This window comes from Cyprinus carpio, chromosome A21 (genome assembly GCF_018340385.1).
Source record: "Cyprinus carpio isolate SPL01 chromosome A21, ASM1834038v1, whole genome shotgun sequence".
In the NCBI taxonomy this organism is placed as follows: domain Eukaryota; kingdom Metazoa; phylum Chordata; class Actinopteri; order Cypriniformes; family Cyprinidae; genus Cyprinus; species Cyprinus carpio.
In genome coordinates this window covers 7221771-7241247 of record NC_056592.1, presented here as the reverse complement: position 1 = coordinate 7241247, position 19477 = coordinate 7221771, and the positions used below count along the sequence as shown (strand labels likewise).

Genomic DNA, 19477 nt, shown 5'->3' with positions numbered 1-19477 from the left:
TTTTAAATGAGCCTATCCATTTCCTCCATGTTGTCAATGGTGGCCAGATCAATGTAATTCTGTCTGCAGTATCTCTGAGCTTCAGTCCAGGTCTAATACTCATTTACAAAGTGATACTGACGGGTGCATGAAGATTGTGAGCAGGTTCCCTTTAAGTTTAAAATATAAAAAAGGGAAATATATTAGATTTTTCTCTGCAGAACTGCAATATATAATTAAACTATGAAAATGCATTTATTATGAAGATTTTTTTTAATGTAATCAAAATATTGAATAAAGCAGAAATTATTAAAATGTTATCTGTCTATATTAACACCTACTGTTAACAACTTGAAGAACAGCTTTTGCAGTGTGAAAATTAAAATATGTGGTAAATGATTTTAAAATCTATAATAAAAATAATGAATATAAATATAAGTGCAATCTATTAGACATTACAAAAAGTAGAATTAGACAAACATAAGTGATAAAAAGAGAGCAAAAATAAACGTACTGTTGTAGCAGATAAAAGTCAGTGATGAGACAGACAAGACTATCAGGGCAGGACCCTGACATAAATTACATTGACTTTAAAATGCAAAAAAAAAATAATAATAATAATAATAATAATAATATTTGCATACCATATCCCTTGGCACACACAGAAAACGATTCAGAAGTCATTAATAGAATATAATTTGGATTGTTTGCACCACAATATATTATCGAGCTCTTTAATTTGTTGGTCAATGTGAACTTAGCTGAGTGTATCAGATAAGGGAAAATTGTGCAGAACATTGGGTCCTCAGGACCTGGATTTAAAAACCACTGAACTAAAGTGTTCCTTGGTCAGCCCCCAGTATAGATACAGAACTAAAGAAATAAACCAACATTCTTATGAGTATTTATTGATATGTATGATAAACCTGGAAATAGTATCATATAAAATTCCCCATTACCATATAGTCCATAAAAGAGATATGCAAAATTTCTAAACAACTAAAGGAAACTCAAGACTGAAGCATGTTATTCCTGCCACCCACATGTACAGTAACACTTCCGCCAGACCCATTTATTGTGAATATTTATCTTGTGATTTCTAAGCCATGTCAATGTTTTTCTTCATCTGGTTGTTCCACTGTATGTTGTTGGGCTGTAACATTCAACTGCACTGTAGACAAATACAATTCTATTCCTGAAATGCCAAAAAATAAATTTGTCATTATGTTTTGATTACCATATAAGTTTATAAACCGATCAACAAATCATCCATCCATTCTCCGAACCGTTTCAATGCCCTCATGTCTCGAGCTGAATTAACAAATCATTGCAGAGAGAAAATACAAAATAAAAAAACACAAATAAAAAACAAATAAACCAACTTTAAGTTAGGAAAACCCTTTTAACTGTAAGAGTATGATTACTTCAGCTAAGATCTGATGACACAAAATTTTATTATTAGTTTGATTATTAAAGAACATTACATTCTGATTATATGATAGTCAATTTACTGTGTTAATCATTATTTAAAACAAATATTAACAAGTGAAAAGTCTGCAATGAGGACACACACACACACACAAACACACATGTATATATATATATATATATATATATATATATATATATATATATATATATATATATATATATATATATATATATATATATATATAAAAGACATCTTTATATCTTATATATTATACATCTTATTATTAAAAAAAAAAAAATAAGATAAATATAATCTAAAAAAAAAATGTGTTTATTTTTCAGGTAATATCATTTGAAGTTCTGAATTTTTGTTCAATATCAATAGCAAAAAGCATGCAACATGGAGATGTTCTGTAATAGTCTGATAAAACATGAAACCTATACTATTTTCTTTGTGTGCTGGAATGCTGTACTTGTCTTTCATGGACTTGTTTTACGATAGTTTCTCAAATGCATGGTGAAGTTGCTGGGAAGTCCTTGTCTGATAAATTCTTCCTGGAGCTGAAACATAATTTGATTTCTGTGAACTAATATTTCTGAACTAAATATATCATGACAAGATCTATTAATAATATTGCTTCTGTTGTTCTCAAAGTGATTTATTTATTTTCTCACCTGTATAATCACCCAGCTCTTCAATTTTGAGACTCTGACAGATTCTCCAGACTTGTAACTTTCACTCTAAGCCCCATCACTGATCAGTAAAAAACAATCAAACAAACAAAAATGGTCAGTAGTGCACACACACCACACACACACACACACAACACACACACCAACACACACACCACACACACACACACACCACACACACACACACACACAAGCATCTGGTGATGTTGATATATGTTAAAAAAACACACTTTTTTAAAATGAAAACAGCAGTAAAGAGGACATCAATACACATACCATACTTGTCTGAAATCATGGGTCAATATGATGTTCATCATGTCCAGCAGAAAGCAAACAGAAGACAGAGCTAGCATTAGTAAAAGATACTGAGTTACATAAATAACAATGGCTTTCATTTTATCAGATCAACAATTTATTACAGTGAATTAGCTTTTTTCCCCTCAGTGTGTGTTCTTTTAATATTATATAATAATTATTTATTTGCAAATATATTTGCTCACCACTGTAACAGAAAGAAAGGGAAACTGGCAAAAGCAGCTCTCAATCTGTCCACTGGCCAAGGTATTGGAAAGACACAGCTGTGCAGTGTTGAGATCCCCGCTGTCCTGGGACACTTACACCATTATCTGGTTGTGCAGCAAACACCTTGAGTCCACGGAAGCCAATATGTGAAGGAAGAGTTGCTCTGATCTGACCACAGTCTGTTTCTGTACAGATCCGATCCATCCATAATTACGATAAAGTGTAACATTCAGTATCTGTTTTGACGCTCTGTTTCATTCCTCACACTGGCCAGGTCTGTGTATTTCTCTCTGCAGTAGCTCTGAGCTCCAGTCCAGGTCCTGTATCATATATCCAAAACATAATTCTGAGAGCTGTTTACTCTACCTAAAAAATAAAACATAATATAATGGATATATCAGTCAATTTATTAATTTTCTGATCTAACTTCATACATTGTTTTTTTTTTTACTTGTAATGTCTTGTCCCCTCATAGCAAAACAAATGTTGTAATAAATTGTCACATGATGAATCCAACCCAGTTTCCATTATAATCCATGTAAAACACACAGTTCATTCCCAGCATTGTTTGGTTCATGATAAAAGGTTCCTGAAATCTCTCTCTCCTTCCTGATAGAAATCATTGTCTTCCAGTGACCCCATCCCCAGCTGTTCAATCATCATACAGTCCAATCCAGGCTGAACCATTGTAAACTCCCATTAACTGTGTTAATCAGTCTGTTTTCATTTCCTCCATGTTCTCAATGGTGGCCAGATCAGTGTAATTCTGTCTGCAGTATCTCTGAGCTTCAGTCCAGGTCTTAGACTCATTCACAAAGTGATCTGACGAGACAATGCTAATGCTGTCAAGGTGGGAAAAGGACCAAAGGGAAAAAACAAAGGGTGAAGAAAACAAGGTGAAGATAAAGATAAAAAGTACAGTTAACAAGTTGCATTAATTGCAACATAAAGATTCCTTGTAATGACATGAGATAATGTGCCCTTTTGTAAATGTTTTACTAATTAACTTACTGAACATTACATTAATGATAACATTACATTACATAATGATAACAGAACATTAGTTCACATAAATTTAAAATGGATCGGGAGATTTCCATTAAAATAAAATTCATAAATGATCCTGCACTTTATAATAAAAAATTACAAATAATTGTATAAGATGTTGTGCACTGCTTAACAGCATGTTTATTAATGTACATTTTGATCTGCTTAGTTGCTTAACCACTTTACAGTTTTTGTGTTGTTATGAGTTTTATGAATCATGTGGTCAAACCATGAAATAGCTTGTATTAAGTGCCTTTTAAAAATAACCTAAAGACTAAACATTTTTAACAAAAATGTGTGATGTAAAATAAAAGGTGAATTAGATGATTAGAAAATACATTAAAAATGTTTTAAACATTCAAAGCACTTAAGCATTCAAATGCTGTTAATCAGTATATAATATCTTAACATTGTTTTGTAGATTTTTATAATTAAGTGGATAACAAAACAATTGTAACCATTTTAATTAACTAATGTTCTGTTAATCATTATGTAATAGTAAAATAAGTGTCATTAGTAAATATTTACAAGCACATTATCTCATATTTTTAGCTATTTGAATATATATTTACTAATGAAATATTAAGCATTATATTATGTTTGGTGATGATTAAGGAAAGTTATTATAAAGTATTGCCTTTTTCTCTTGAACATTCAGAAGTTAAATCTAAAAAATGTCAACCGTATATTTCTTAAAAGAGGTGCACAAAATATAACAAGACAGCTGAGCGTGTATGGTTTCTGGCAACGATTCTGTTGTGGTCGAAAAACAATTTACTCACCACTGTAACAAGTTAAAAGTATTTAATGCAGTGTTGCAGTTTTAAATCTGTCCATTTCCCAGAATCACTAAATGACACTGCAGTGCAGTAATTCCACTGTTTCCAGCATTATGGCTGGCTGTCCTGTTCTCCAGTTACTGAATGATGAGTTGGCTCTGATCTGACCAAGATCTGGTTTCTGTACAGTCCGATCCAAAAAGTGTTATAATATGAAAATAATGATTGAAGTTTGAAGTTTTTTTTCAGTCTCATTCCTGATACTGACGAGGTCCGTGTGATGTTCTCTGCAGTATCTCTGTGGGCTTCAGTCCAGTTACTGTTATGGTAGACACAAACACATAACTTGGTACTAGCATTCACTCTTCCCTGTTGGGGAATATATATGTAGATGTGATATATCTGGGTATCAATAAATACTGTATGTTGTTCTTTAAAACATAAAAAAAAAAATCAATAGCAGTTCTTCACCATCATAGCAAACAAAGGGAAGTGTATAGTAGCAAGAGGCTTCACTCCATGTTCCCCCCGATAATTTATGGACATGTACACACACAGACTCTGACACCTGAGTTCACTTGTTGCTGAACAAACCAGCCTTTAAATTCTCCATCAACAAACATTACATTATCCCCACAAGAGACAACATCTCCAGCTGTTTATATCATCATAGAGACCAATCCAAGTTTGCCATAGTATAAGTATCGCGTACTCTTTTAATGAGCCTATCCATCTTTTCCTCCATGTTGTGCAATGGTGGCCAAGATACAGTGTAATTCTGTCTGCAGTATCTCTGAGCTTCAGTCCAGGTCTTATTCTCATTCACAAAATGTTAATGACGGGGTGCATGAAGATTTGTGTGCAGGGTCCTTTAAGTTTAAAAGGGAAATAGGGAAATGGAAATATATTAGATTTTTCTCTGCAGAACTGCAATATATAATGAAACTATGAAAATGCATTTATTCTGAAGATTTTGTAAAATGTAATAAAAAATATTGTAAAAAGTATAAATTATAAAATGTTATCTGTCTCTATAAACACCCGTGTTAACAACTTGAAGAACAGATTTGGCAGGTGATGAAAATTAAAATATGTGGTAAATGGTTTTTAAAATCTATAAATAAAAATAATGAATAGAAATATAAGTGAACTCTCTACATTGATTAGACGTTACAAAAAAAGTGGTAATACGGAACAAACATAAGTGATAAAAGAGAGCCCAAAAATAAACTACTGTTGTAGCAGATAAAAGTCACAGCTGGACTAGCAGTCCCCCCACAGTCCATCGACCTAAATGCTGAGTGATACAGCTAGTAACAGTGACGCAAGCCCACTGTTGCCATAAACATTTTGACCATTATCTGGCCTTGTTGCGCTAATGTGAACACTGCAGTGCAGTATTCACTGTTTCCAGCATTATCTGGGTGTCCTGTTTAGGTCCAGTTACTGAATGTGAAGAGTTTCTACTGATCAAGGACCAAGATCTGGTTCTCACAGTCCGACCCAAAAGATTGTTATAATATGAAAATAATGTGATTTTCAGTTTCTGAAGTTTTCAGTCTCATTCCTGATATAATGACAAGGTTCCGTAGGATGTACTTCTCTGCAGTATATGCAACTCTGTGCTTTCCAGTCCAGTTACTGTACTGGTAGACAAAACACATAACTTGTACTAGCATTCACTCTTCCTATATATATTATATATGCACAGGAAAACATATTAAACATAATTAATTAATTATTTGGATGATGATGATGATGCTACTAATTATAATAATGTAATGTAATGTCCTACAACATAGCAACACACAAATGGCCGAGTGTTGTCACATGCACATATCCTACCATTGTCATATAATCATGTAAAAACACACCGTTCCTTTCCACCACTGTTTGTCCGGTTGCTGATGATACCAGTTCCTGAAAATCTCTCTCTCCTCCTGATAGAAATCATGTCTCCAGGGACCATATCCAGCTGTTCACATCATATTACAGTCCAATCCAAGCGCCTGAACCAGTTGTAACTGCCCATAACTGTGTAATCAGTCTGTTCATTTCCTACATGTTCTCAATGTTGGCCAGATCAGTGTAATTCTGTCTGCAGTATCTCTGAGCTTCAGTCCAGGTCTTATTCTCATTCACAAAAGTGATACTGACAGATTTGCGAAGATTGTGTGCAGGTTCCTTTAAGTTTAAAATGGAAATAGGAAATATATTAGATTTTTTCTCTGCAGAACTGCAATATATAATTAAGCTATGAAAATCATTTATTCTGAAGATTTTGTAAATGTAATAAAAATATTGTAAAAAGTATAAATTATTAAAATGTTATCTGTCTATATTAACACCCGCTGTTAACAACTTGAAGAACAGATTTTGCAGTGTGAAAATTAAAATATGTGGTAAATGGTTTTTAAATCTATAATAAAAATAATGAATATAAATATAAGTGAAATCTATACATTGATTAGACGTTACAAAAAAGTGGTATAAGACAAACATAAGTGATAAAAAGAGAGCAAAAATAAACGTACTGTTGTAGCAGATAAAAGTCAAGCTGGATAGGCAGTCCTCATCAGTCCATCGACCTAAATGACTGAATGATACAGCAGTACAGTGCTGCAAGCCCCACTGGCCATAAACATTTTGACCATTATCTGGCTGTTCGCTAGATCGGAACGGCTGGTCTCCAGTCTTCATAACTGGTATTCTGACCGTTTGACCAAATCCTGTTTCTGTACAGTCCTATCCAGACTCCTCCTCCTACTGCCTCAAGGATCCTCTGGTTCTCAGTCTGATTTCTCACATTGACAAGATCTGTGTAATGATCTCTGCAGTATCTACGAGCCTCTGACCAGGTTTTCCAATCATTGATTCTGATAAAACTTTGTGTTGCATTCCCTCTACCTGAGATATGGAATTGCAACAAAGTTTATATATATATATATATATATATATATATATATATATATATATATATATAATATATATATACTATCATATATATATATATATATGCACAGGAAAACATATTAAAAATAATTATTAATTATTTGATGATGATGATGATGATGATAATAATTATAATAATGTAATGTAATGTCCTTACCACCATAGCAAACAAATGGCAGCGTGTTGTCACATGACATGTCATACCATTTTCCATTATAATTCATGTAAACACAGTTCCTTTCCACCACTGTTGTCCGGTTCATGATACCAGTTCCTGAAATCTCTCTCTCCTTCCTGATAGAAATCATTGTCTTCCAGTGACCATCTCCAGCTGTTCACATCATCATACAGTCCAATCCAGGCTGAACCACGGCTGTAACTCCCATTAGCACAATGTGTTAATCAGTCTGTTCATTTCCTCCATGTTCTCAATGGTGGCCAGATCCAGTGTAGTTGTGCAGTATCTCTGAGCTTCGGTCCAGTCTTAGACTCATTCACAAAGTGATAGTGGCGGATGATGTCAAAGATGAAAAACTATGAAGAAAGTGTAAAATGTTAACATTTTAAAAAATATTTACAGTCCTGGCACTACATAGAAATCAACTCACCATTGTAGCAAATTAAAGGAAATGTATAATTGCGGTATTCACTAGTCCCTTTCCCAGAATCACTGAATGAGACTACAGTGCAGGATACCAGTCTGTTTATCTGGCTGTCCTGTGCTCCAGTTAAGCTGGAACGAAGGGTGGCCCTCTAATCTGACCAAGATCCTGGTTCTGTACAGTCCAATCCAAACATAATAATGGAGTTTAGTCTTTAATAAAATTTACTGGATCTTCCGGTTTTCAGTCGCTCATGTCCTGATTACGTGGCAACAGAGGTAAATGTTGTGGTGCGCTTCTCCTGCGAGTGATCTCTGGTGCTTCAGTAGCCAAGGATTTTGATACTGGTAACAGAAACTCCAATAGACTAGCACTAGCAATTCTGCGTCTCTCCTAGAAACATTTTAAATACCCGTTTTGTAATCTATGAGGGTGAGGTTGTGTTGATGGCTTATTTCCAGGCATTCTTGTACTTGACAATAGTAAGGTCTTAATTGTTTTGCAGTGTCCTACTCTATTAATGAAACTGCGGTGATCCCATCACAGAGCCAATGATAACAGGATGATATTCTGAGACAACAGTATATGCGTATACCCTATACCCCTGTACCATAATTATACACATACTGTGATCCTCCCTGCTGATTGTCTGGGTCCTTGGGGCGTTTAGACCAGTTCGCTAGAGGTCGCCCTTCTCTCTCCCCTTGAAGAAATCACTATCCTCTAGTGTCATTTCCAACTGTTTTCAGATCATCAGAGAGATCCAATCCAGGCCAAATCAATGGACTCATCATTCACTGTGTCAAACAGCGCTGGACTGGCTGTTGTTCATTTGCAATGGTGGCCAAATCAGTGTATTTATCTCTACAGTAGCTCATGAGCTTCTGCCCAAGTCTTGGACTCATTGCAAAGACACATGCTCGCAGGGACACTCAAAGTGAAGGTGAGAAACCCTATTAAAGAGTTCAAGTTTAGTTTTTCAATACAAAAACAAATACCTAGTGTATTTTTTAAATAACTTAGTCTCCAAAATGAATAAAAAATAAATTAGTGTAATATAGTAGCTAACACGACAATTCCACAACATACTCTTATACAAAATTCAGTTAGTGATAAAAATGTTTTATAAAATATTTACTTACCCAACAACTAGACCAATGGAAACATAGCTTGTAAATAGTAAAATGCACATCTAAAATCAATCAAATAAGTTTAACTTATGTTGATGTTTTAAAATGCCAGGAGGAAAAGTCATTTTAAAAATGATTAACAATTTATCTTTTGAGTTGAAGCCTGTCTTTTATCTTGCTGCTTTTTGTTTTAAATGATCTGTCTGTCTTCATATTTATACTGTTTAAAAAATGTGGGAGGGATCATTGTTTATAACACATCTGACATTAATAAACCTGTTGGTTCACATAATTGCTGTATTAAATGTACCCCCAAAAAAAAAAAAAAAAAAAAAAAAAACTGAACATAAAATCTTCCACATTATCCTGTCAACAAGAAACAAGAACTGATCAAAATGTATTCAAAAACTATACATTTTGCATTATTTGCATTAACTGTGGAATGTTATTTGTTAAACATTTAAAATATATTTAAAATGGTCAACAATTTAGAGTTTGAGTTGAAGCCTACGCCTTTTATCTCGCTGCTTTTGTTTCTAATTATCTGACTGTCTGCTTATTTATACTGTTTACAAAATGCAATAATATGAAGACAACCTACATTAATCATTATTTAGCAATCAACCAGAAAAGATTAAATATATTCAAAAACTCAAATTTGCATTATTTGCATTAACTGTAAATTGTCTCATTTAGTAAACATTTAAAAATATAGTAAAAATGTTCCAACAATTTACTTGTTGAGTTTAAGCCTCATCTTTTATCTTGCTGCTTTGCGTTTTAAATTAGCTCTGTTGTCTTCCAGATTTTATACTGTTTACCAAAATGTAGGGAGGGATTCATTTTGTAATAGACTCGTATGTGTACATACAATAATAACCCTGATGGTTCCGCATAATTGCTGTATTCAAATGGTACCAATAATATAAATAAATAAATAAATAAATCTTTCCTCATTCTGCTGTTACGTGAAACAAATGCTTTACACAACACTTGATCAAAATCTTTATTCCATTTAAATGAGAATCACTTAAATTTTCTAAACTTGTGAGTGCTTTGACCATTTTAGACCATAAAACAGAGAAACAGAAATTTCTTAAATAACTCTAGACTAGATCAGTATGAGTCTTTTCCTGCTGCCCATGTTTTTGATTTGTGTTTTATGTTTTGATCGATCAAAGATATCTTAACACCATGAGATTAATAAATATAAAATTAAAATGTTGTGCCCAGTTGAGCAAATCCCCTAAATCTAATTCAAAATTGCAACAATGCAATTAATATGAGTACAAGCTAAACCTACATTACTCATTATTTAGCAAACAATGAGGAAACAATAACTGATCCAAAATGTATGCAAAAACTGTAGAAATTTGCCTTATTATGTAGTAACTTTTAAATGGCCTTATTTGTTAAACATTTAAAATAGAATATAAAATATTAGTAATACCCACTTAAAGTTCAATATTTGGGTGTAACAATAGCTTAGCCCCTTACGAAAAGTGACATGGTGTTTTTTACTACATCTATGAACAAATAAATAAATTAAAAACATGGGTACTATGGTTAAACCATGGTAACAACAAATTAACCATGGGTTTTTCTACAATAACCATAGTTTAACCATGGTATTGTAGTAAAAACCTGTGGTTATACAAATGGTACTCAGTGGCAAAAGAAAAAAAAGAAAAAATAAAATATTTGTAGTAAAACTGTGGTTATACAAATGGTAATCAATGTGGTAATAGAACCATGAGTAATTTTCTTAAGGGAGAGAACATTCAAAATGTAGGTCAGTGATAGTTTGAAAAACCATGAAATCTAAAACCATTCGTTGTCCAGGAATGCTGTCCTAACCTCTCATAGACCAGTTTTACTAGTTTCTCAAATGCATTGTGAAGTTGCTGGGAAGTCCTCATCGGATTAATTCTTCCTGAAGCTAAAATGTGTGAGTTGTTTTCTGTGAGATATTTCTGGGCTAAATATGAACTGCAAATTATGCATTATTTGCATTAACTGTAATTGTCTCATTTATTAAACATTTAAAATATATTTTAAAATGGTCAACAATTTACCTTTGAGTTGAAGCTTCTATATTTTATCTTGCTGCTTCTGTTTTAAATGATCTCACTGTTTTCATATTTATACTGTTTACAAAATGTGGGAGGGATCCTTTTATAAACACAACTGACATCAATACACCTGATGGTTCACATAATTTCTCTCTCCTGTATTAAATGTAACCAAAAAAAACATTCCTTGCATGTTACATGAAACAAATTCTTAGCACAACACTTGATCAAATCTTTGTTCCTTTAGAATAAGACTCACTTTAAATGTTCCTGAATTTATAGCCAAATTCTTCCTGAAGCTAAAATGTGTGATTTGTTTTCTGTGTGATATTTCTGAGCTATATATATATAGTAGTCTGATGAATTGTAGCATGATAGAAGACGCAGGACCTAAACGATTTAGGGCCCTATAAGTAAGCAGCAATTTTTTGTAATTGATATGTAACTTAGGTATAGACAGTGGAGAGATTGTAAAATTGGGGTGAACATATTTTCTTGACCTGGTAGGGTCAAAAGAAACCACCCCATGGCACACCTGTGGACTCAACACACTGCACTCACGCCTGTGTCTTTTGCAGTGCTGCGTCAGTCTGGGTAGACCGAAGCTGCTCTATCAGCAGCATCTCACAACTGAATGGAACAAAACGATGTTGAACTTGAAGTGCACTTGCTAAATGAAGGAGCGGAATTGTATAAAATGGATCAAACAAAAATATGGTGTGTTAATTAATGAGCTGCAGTTTATTATCAGTTGCGTCCGAAAGCCCTAGACAGCTGACGTGCTGCCTTGCTGCCGATGTGAGGCAATGACTTTGCAGGTAAGCGTAAAATCAAAATAACAGGAAATAACATCAAAATGCAAAAATTAGTCAAAATATGACACACAAATTACACACAAATGCAACTTTCATGACGCCATCTTTTTCTTTTTTTAGAGCCTCAACCAGTCCGCGGATGGATCACACAGGATGTGGGATAATCAAGGCACTAAGGATACATCTAGCTGCTTCACAGTAAATCAGAAAAGGTACCTCCGCGACCAGTAATAACGCAGATTGGATTCGGACATCCTTGATGCCTTCCTGCCTTGACTAGGCTTCTCTGAAGCCATGTATCACGGCTGACACAACGTGCAGGATATTAACGCAAGGGTCACCAATAAGGTTCGTACTGAATCTGGTACATTATTTTCTGAGAACATTCATATCTCTCTAACTCGGTATTTTGTTGCAATGCCCCCGTGCCATGACCAAGCTGATAAGGCTCAGACGAACAAAAGTGATGGGGTCTCACGTAGATGTAAAGCTAATCTATCTTGGACGTGCGCTGATTGCACTGCTCTCCAGACTGCAGCCGTACTCTTGTCTGCTTGCACTGCTCTCCAGACTGTATCTCAAATGAGGCAGTGACAGCTACTCCTTTTGTTATTGAAAGGCGAGTAAAATGTTTTGGCCAGTCATGACACCTGTAATTATTGTCATTTTCTTGAAACTCTGTGCTCTAAATCTTAATTATTTTTACTACGAGTCTCTAAATAATTACAAACAAGAATGATCGAAACCCCTAAAAATTACACAACACTTATTTCATATGGCATCAGCGTAGGTATCTAGCAGTCCTGGTTAAAGAAAACAGCTATGGTTGCTATAGATTAGAGATTAAACTATAGATTAAACTGTGGTACAAGCTCTACGTAAAGCCCTTGTTTCCCATCATTTTAATGTTAAATTCAAGCTATCATTTAGTCTTGATACAAGAGCCCGTCATTGCTTTAATAGGACCACTGGAACCTCACTCGGTCAAGAGGCTTGAATCGTACGGGATCGTCTTCTACATTCATGGTGACGTAATGTGCTGGGAGTCCACCACGCCCTCATCCGCTCCTCTTGTAACTGAAAATATTATGAGCGTCATGACAATCATGCACACTGAAATGCTGTCCAAGTCCAATATTTTTAATTAGCAACATTATTTATTATCCAAATTCTAAGAGGGGGTATTTATATTGCACTTTGCGCCTAGTCGGGTATCTATTCTGAAAGGAAATGTTTTATAATTGAAAATTGATATGTTAGTATCCAATAAAAACAAAAAATAAATATAAAAATACACTGTTAGTCTATAAAAAACATAAGTAAATAGTTCAGTATGGTAGATCAGTGGTCCATATTGACCTTTTACTTACTGCTGGTATCATCAACACAGCTCTTTAATCTGAGATGTCTGATAAATTTTCTAGGACTTGTAACTTTTACTTCGCATTCCCATCATGATTTTAAAAAAAAAAGTGTAACATGGTATCAGGTGTTAAAATTAAATAATTGATTATCAACCCACACTGGTAACAAGAGTTTTAGAGGTCCGAATACTCAATTTTTTATGGTGTCCCAAATGCGTCCTGTCACAATTGAAAAAGAAGAGTCCTGCGCATTGTTCAGCTCCAGTCTTTTTCCGGAGTTCCAAAAAAATTTTTTTTTTTCCATCATGGTAATACCATAAAACTCCAAAAACCTCCAAAATCGTTTTACAGTGCTTTATTGAAATAGTAGAAACAAATATATACATTTATACCAACCTACCATACTCATCTGATAGGTTTGATGTGGTGGGTCATTCAGATTTAGCAAAAAACAAACAGAAGGCTTTGGATTAGCAAAACTTTAGCATAAGTATCATTTGATACAACTTATTATTTGATTGAGCTTTTGTTTCTTTTTGTTTTTTTTTTTTTTTTTTTAAAGAATTCCACATTTAATACTGCATATTTTCTTTTTTGTTTGTAACGCATTTTCATTATGTCTATAGATATATTTGCTTCACCACTGTACAGAAGACAGGCAACTGGCAAAGCATCTCTCATCTGCCCTGGCCAAATTTTTTGTAAAGACACAGCTGTGCAGTGTTAGAGATCCCGCTCTCTGTACATTTGCACATTAATCTGGTCTGCCGCAACCCATGAAGTGTATGGGGCCAATAGGTAAGGAAAGGAGCTGCTCTGATCTGTACCCAACCCAGTCGGGTTTTTTTTCTGTGCCGACCAATCCATACTAGCCCCATAATAATACCGATAATACTGGGTAATGCTCCGTACTCTTGATGTTCTTCTCATTCCTCACACTGGCCAGTCGTTATGCTCTCTGCAGTAGCCTGAGCTCCAGTCCGGTCTTAAAAGTCATATCCATAACTACGTCTGAGTAGTTCGAGCGTTGTCTAAAATCCTGGAGATTACAATAAGTCACATCATTGCTTATATTCATGTGGCAATCCATCTTTTTAAATGCATATATTTTATATCTAAAAATACACTGACATTTACGCCAATTTTTTCTAAGTTTACACCTTTGAACATTGAACCATCTTTATTTTTGCTATTGCTACAATTATCTGCTTGCATCTACATAACACTCAATAAACATGGGTGTTTTTGGGTGATACAATGGAAGTTTTTTGATTCAGGCCAACTAAGCCAAGACATCTTTCAGAAATCTTACTACAATGACAGTAACTTTTTATGTGAGGCTTTGACTCAGCAACTGTGTTGTTTACGAAAGGAAACTCAAAATGTACATCTAGAATGTCTCTTACCATCATAGCAGACAAATGGGTAGAGATTGTCACATAAATAATCAAACCATTTTTCACATTATAATCCATGTATAACCACACAGTTCATTCCCAGCATTGTTTGGGTTCATGAAAAAGTTTCCTGAAATCCTATCTCTCCGTCCTTCCTGATAGAAATCATTGTCTTCCAGTGACCACTTCCAGCTGTTCACATCATCATACAGTCCAATCCAGGCTGAACCATTGTAACTCCCATTAACTGTGTTAATCCAGTCTGTTTCATTTCCTCCATGTTCTCAATGGGTTGGCCAGATCAGTGTAATTCTGTCTGCAGTATCTCTGAGCTTCAGTCCAGGTCCTTGACTCATTCACAAAGTGATACTCACGGGATGATGCTGATGCGAATGCTGTTCAGGGCAGAGAAAATGTAATGATGCATACTAGATATATATATATATATATATATAGTTGGGTTATTATTATTATTTTTATTCTAATCTTTTTTTCAGGCTAGAGATCTACTCACCATTGCAGCAAAAATTTAGAAAGCAAAATGCAGCGCCGGTGCCTTTCATCTGTCCAGTTTCCCAGAGAGTCACTAATGAATGAGCACTGCAGCAGTGCAGTATTCACTGCTCTTGTGCATTATTCGGTCCGTCCTGCTGTTCCTCCACTTACTGGAATGATGAGGTTGCTCTGGATCGTGACCAAGATCTGCTCCTGGCAAGGTCCGATCCAAACAAATCAAGAATATGTACTTAATGATGTAACTCTGGAGTTTTCAGTCTCCATCTCTGATACTAATGAGGTCTGTGTGATGTTCTCTGCATAAACTCCTGAGCTTCAGTCCATTTTTTGTACGCATAAAACAAAACACATAACTTGTACTAGCTAGCGTTTTGCCCTTCCTGTTGGAAGCAATTTAAACTATGTGATATATAATTTAATCATTAATATTTTTGTTATAATTCTTAGCCGACCAACAGCAGTTCTCACCATCCATAAAGCAAAACAAAAGGATAGCCCACAGGAGCAAAAAGGCCTCACTCCATATTCCCCCCCTGACACAAGACACTGCACAGCACACACAGACTCTGGTCCACCTGATTTCCCTTGCCTGCCGGAACAAACCAGCTTTTTAAATCCCCTCTCCTCTAATGCTGCATTTAATCTAGAGGACCTATCTCCAGCTGTTCCTATCATCACTAGAGTCCCAAATCAAGTTGATCCAAAGTAAGTGCCACGCGACTTCGCTCTTTAATGAGCCTGTTTCATTTTCCTCCATGTTCTTACGGTGGCCACAGATCAATGTAATTCTGTCTGCAGCATCGCTTGAGCTTCAGTCCAGGTCTTATTCTCACTCACAAAAGTGATACTGACGAGGTGCATGAATATTGTGGGTGCCCGTGAATGTGAATTTGTTTTACAGCAGAAAAAAAAAAAGCTGCCATGAGCCGGTCCACGTGATCTACCAATAAATCATGATTTGTTTTTAACAGTGGTCCTTGTACAAATTAGTAGTTAATTGATTATTTTTCCTGTCATTATTGTATACCAAATGTAAATGATATTTAATTCTGTCCCAAATTAAATCTTCCATGTTAGAGCAGGCGTGATAAAGGTCTTTCTCTCATATTCCTAAGCTAACCTCTTGTTAGTGGGGACAGTATCTCCACCTGTCACTAGGAAGCCCTGGGGTTTGATTTCCCGATGGGGAGACCTAGTGTCTACAGGCAGTCGTGGCCTAATGGTTAGAGAGTTTGGACTTGTAACCCAAAGGTTTGCAGATAAGAGTTGGATATAAGTCTCAGATGGCAGGAATTGCCGGTGGGGGTAGTGAATACCAGTGCCTCTCTTCCACTCTCAATACACAACTGAGACCCATCTAACCCCCCGGCACCGCAGCAAATATGTCCTGCCATCCTTGTTCCCGTGTTGTTTTGCACGGTGTATGTGTGTGGTCACTATTGTGTGGTGTGTGTACTTGGATTGGTTAAGCAGAGCACAACTCCTGAGAGGGGACACCACCACATCACTCAACTTACTGCTGTAGCGAAGAAAGGCATACGGATAACCCGATCTCATCTGTCCATCTCCTGATATCGGAATGACACTGCAGTACAGTGCTGATATCCATCATGCAAGCAACATAGTCAACACCATTATCTGGTTTGGGTGCCCGGCAACCCAGGACTTTGAGCCTCCATTTTTTTTGATAACTGGTATTCCTGACTGTTTGGCCAAATCCCTGTTTTTCGTACAGGCCGATCCAGACTCTCCCATATCCACCTGACATCCCGAGGATCATCTGGTTTTTCAGTCTGATTTCTCACATTGGCGAGATCACCAATAATGCTCTCTGCGAGTATCTACATGCCTTCTGACCAGGATTCCCAGTCACTTAGATTGCGATATAACTCGCTGTGGCGGTCTCTCTACCTGAGCCTCTGAACTATGAACACATGATGTATATCGTATTAGCTGAAATAAAATGTCTAAGATATATAAAAAATTAATGTCCTTACCATCATAGCAAACAAATGAATGTGTGCTGTCACATGACCTCAGCAAAACCATTTTGCCATCATTACTCATGTACACACACATCTGGTTCCCTCAACTGTTGTCGGTTATATGATACCAGTTTCCTGAAAATCTCTCTCTCCATCCTGATAGAAATCATTTTCTTCCAGTGACCATCTCCAGTTCACATCATCATAAAGTCCACATCCAGGCTAAACCATAAGTAACTCCCCATTAGCTGGCGTTTAATCATTCTGTTCTTTATCCATGTTCTCAATGGTGGCCAGATCATGGTAATTCTGTCTGCAATCTATTTGAGCTTCAGTCCAGTTTCCTTTAGACGCATTCACAAAGTAATACTTTCGCTTGAGATGAGGCTAATGGCTGTCAATAGAGGAAACAAATGAAGTTTTATGTGTGTGTATTTATGTGTGTGTTAAACTATATCAACAGTTCATCTTATATATTTCCTGTGGATTCATTGGGGGTAACACTTCTACACCAAAGAGACGAAGCAGTTTTTTTCATTTAATGAAAGCTTTACTATTATAAATTATATGTTTATGTAGCATTTAGTGAAAAGTTGGATTGAAAAATGGACACAGATTTCAAAATATGTAGTATTTGGTTTTTTGTTCTTCCTTGCTTTAATGACATCCGCCATCAAACTACTGCATGAACTACAATGTGATTTCAGATGATTCAAAAAGCATATGCTTTTAGTACCAAGGAGTTCACATGATCAGTGTCCCAAATTTGCTTATTTGAATCATGGCAAAAGCTGAATTTTAAAATTTAACATCACTTTACATTTAGTTTACATTTGGAGTTCCAAAAGCTTATTTATTTGCAATTTATATTAAACTTTGAACCCGAATTTTCAATATAGTTTTAGACTCATCTTTAAACCTCATTAAACTAGCGGCTGTACTTTTTTTTGCAATCGATATAGTCACCTTGAGGCAATATGGGATAGGATTGTCATGAATTACTATCTAAGCTATGAAAATTTTAAAAGACAGTGAAAAGATGTTCACCCAAAATAGAAAAATCTGTCATCGTTTACTCAACCCCTCCACTGTTGTAACAGAACTATAATATTGATTTCTATTTTTTCTATAGGAACTTCAAAGACTTGAAATTTTTAGTTCCCCCCCCCCCCCCCTTCTATGGCCATAGTAGATAGTAATGTACAGTTTGGAATACATGAGGACGATAAAATGATGACAATATAAGTAAAACAATGACAATGGTCGTTGAACAAACAACAACAACACCAACAAGTGTTGAATTGCACTAAACTGAAAAAAACCTGGTTGTGTCTTTTCTCTGGACCTGAAAGATGCTGTACTTGTGTGGCGTACGATCCAGATGTCCCCCCCATCCCAGGCGACATTCTTGATATTCACACCCCGAGGGAGTAGGGCTTATCAATACATGTTCCTTTTCCCTTTGGGCTGTCCACTAGCTTCCCTCCCGCGCACTTTTATAAAATGCATGGATTCGTCCTTTCCACGCCTGAGACCAGATGGAAATCCTTATTTCCTTTTACCTCGACGACTGGCCCAGTCGGAGGAAGCAGCTAACCTATCTCCAAGATCCCTCCTCCTCAGCGAGCCACCTGGATTCCTGTGACTCTGAGTCATTCTCAGGGCTCAATTTTTGCCAAGAGCCCGCTTGTCTCCCTCAGCCAATGGATATTGTTCCCTGGGAACAGTTTCTCTGGCCTCTACAAAGTGTTTCCAGAAACTGCTCGGCCTCATGGACTATGTGTCTCTGATACTACAGCTGGGCGGCTCCATATGCGCCCCTTCCAGTACCAGCTGAAACCATGAGTTCCATTCCCCTGGGGCCCTTGGCGCCTTCCCCCCAGGGTAGACCGGGGGCCCGTATAGCTGCCCGGCCCCTTTTGGAAAAATCCTCAGTGGATGGGGGGGGGCCTCCTGTGAATGGTCTGCAGAAGGGAGAGGTGAGGTCCCGGGCAGGTTGAACCTAGGGCAGACATGCTGTCCCCCAACTAGCGTCCCCCTTGGAGAGTGGGCGGCCCCCACCCCCCAAAATTCAGAAAATTTTGGGAGATCTTTGGCAGGGGCAGAGGGGTTTGACCTCTTCATCCCCAGAGACAAAATCTCATTTGCTTAACACTTTTCAAAAGGGCAGTGGCGCATTGTACGATTGACCCA

The 19477-nt window shown here is 36.1% G+C and overlaps 1 long non-coding RNA gene and 1 pseudogene across 1 annotated transcript; both read right to left on the bottom strand.

The window, feature by feature from the left end:
- Positions 1 to 2119: 2119 nt before the first annotated feature.
- Positions 2120 to 4464, bottom strand: LOC122134186. The gene is made up of 3 exons (XR_006162914.1): positions 4455 to 4464; positions 2380 to 2388; positions 2120 to 2164 (listed from the first exon to the last, which is right to left on the bottom strand). It is a non-coding gene; the product is annotated as an uncharacterized LOC122134186 (long non-coding RNA).
- A 238-nt stretch (positions 4465 to 4702) lies between these two features.
- Positions 4703 to 8618, bottom strand: LOC122134742 (annotated as a pseudogene).
- Positions 8619 to 19477: the final 10859 nt, after the last annotated feature.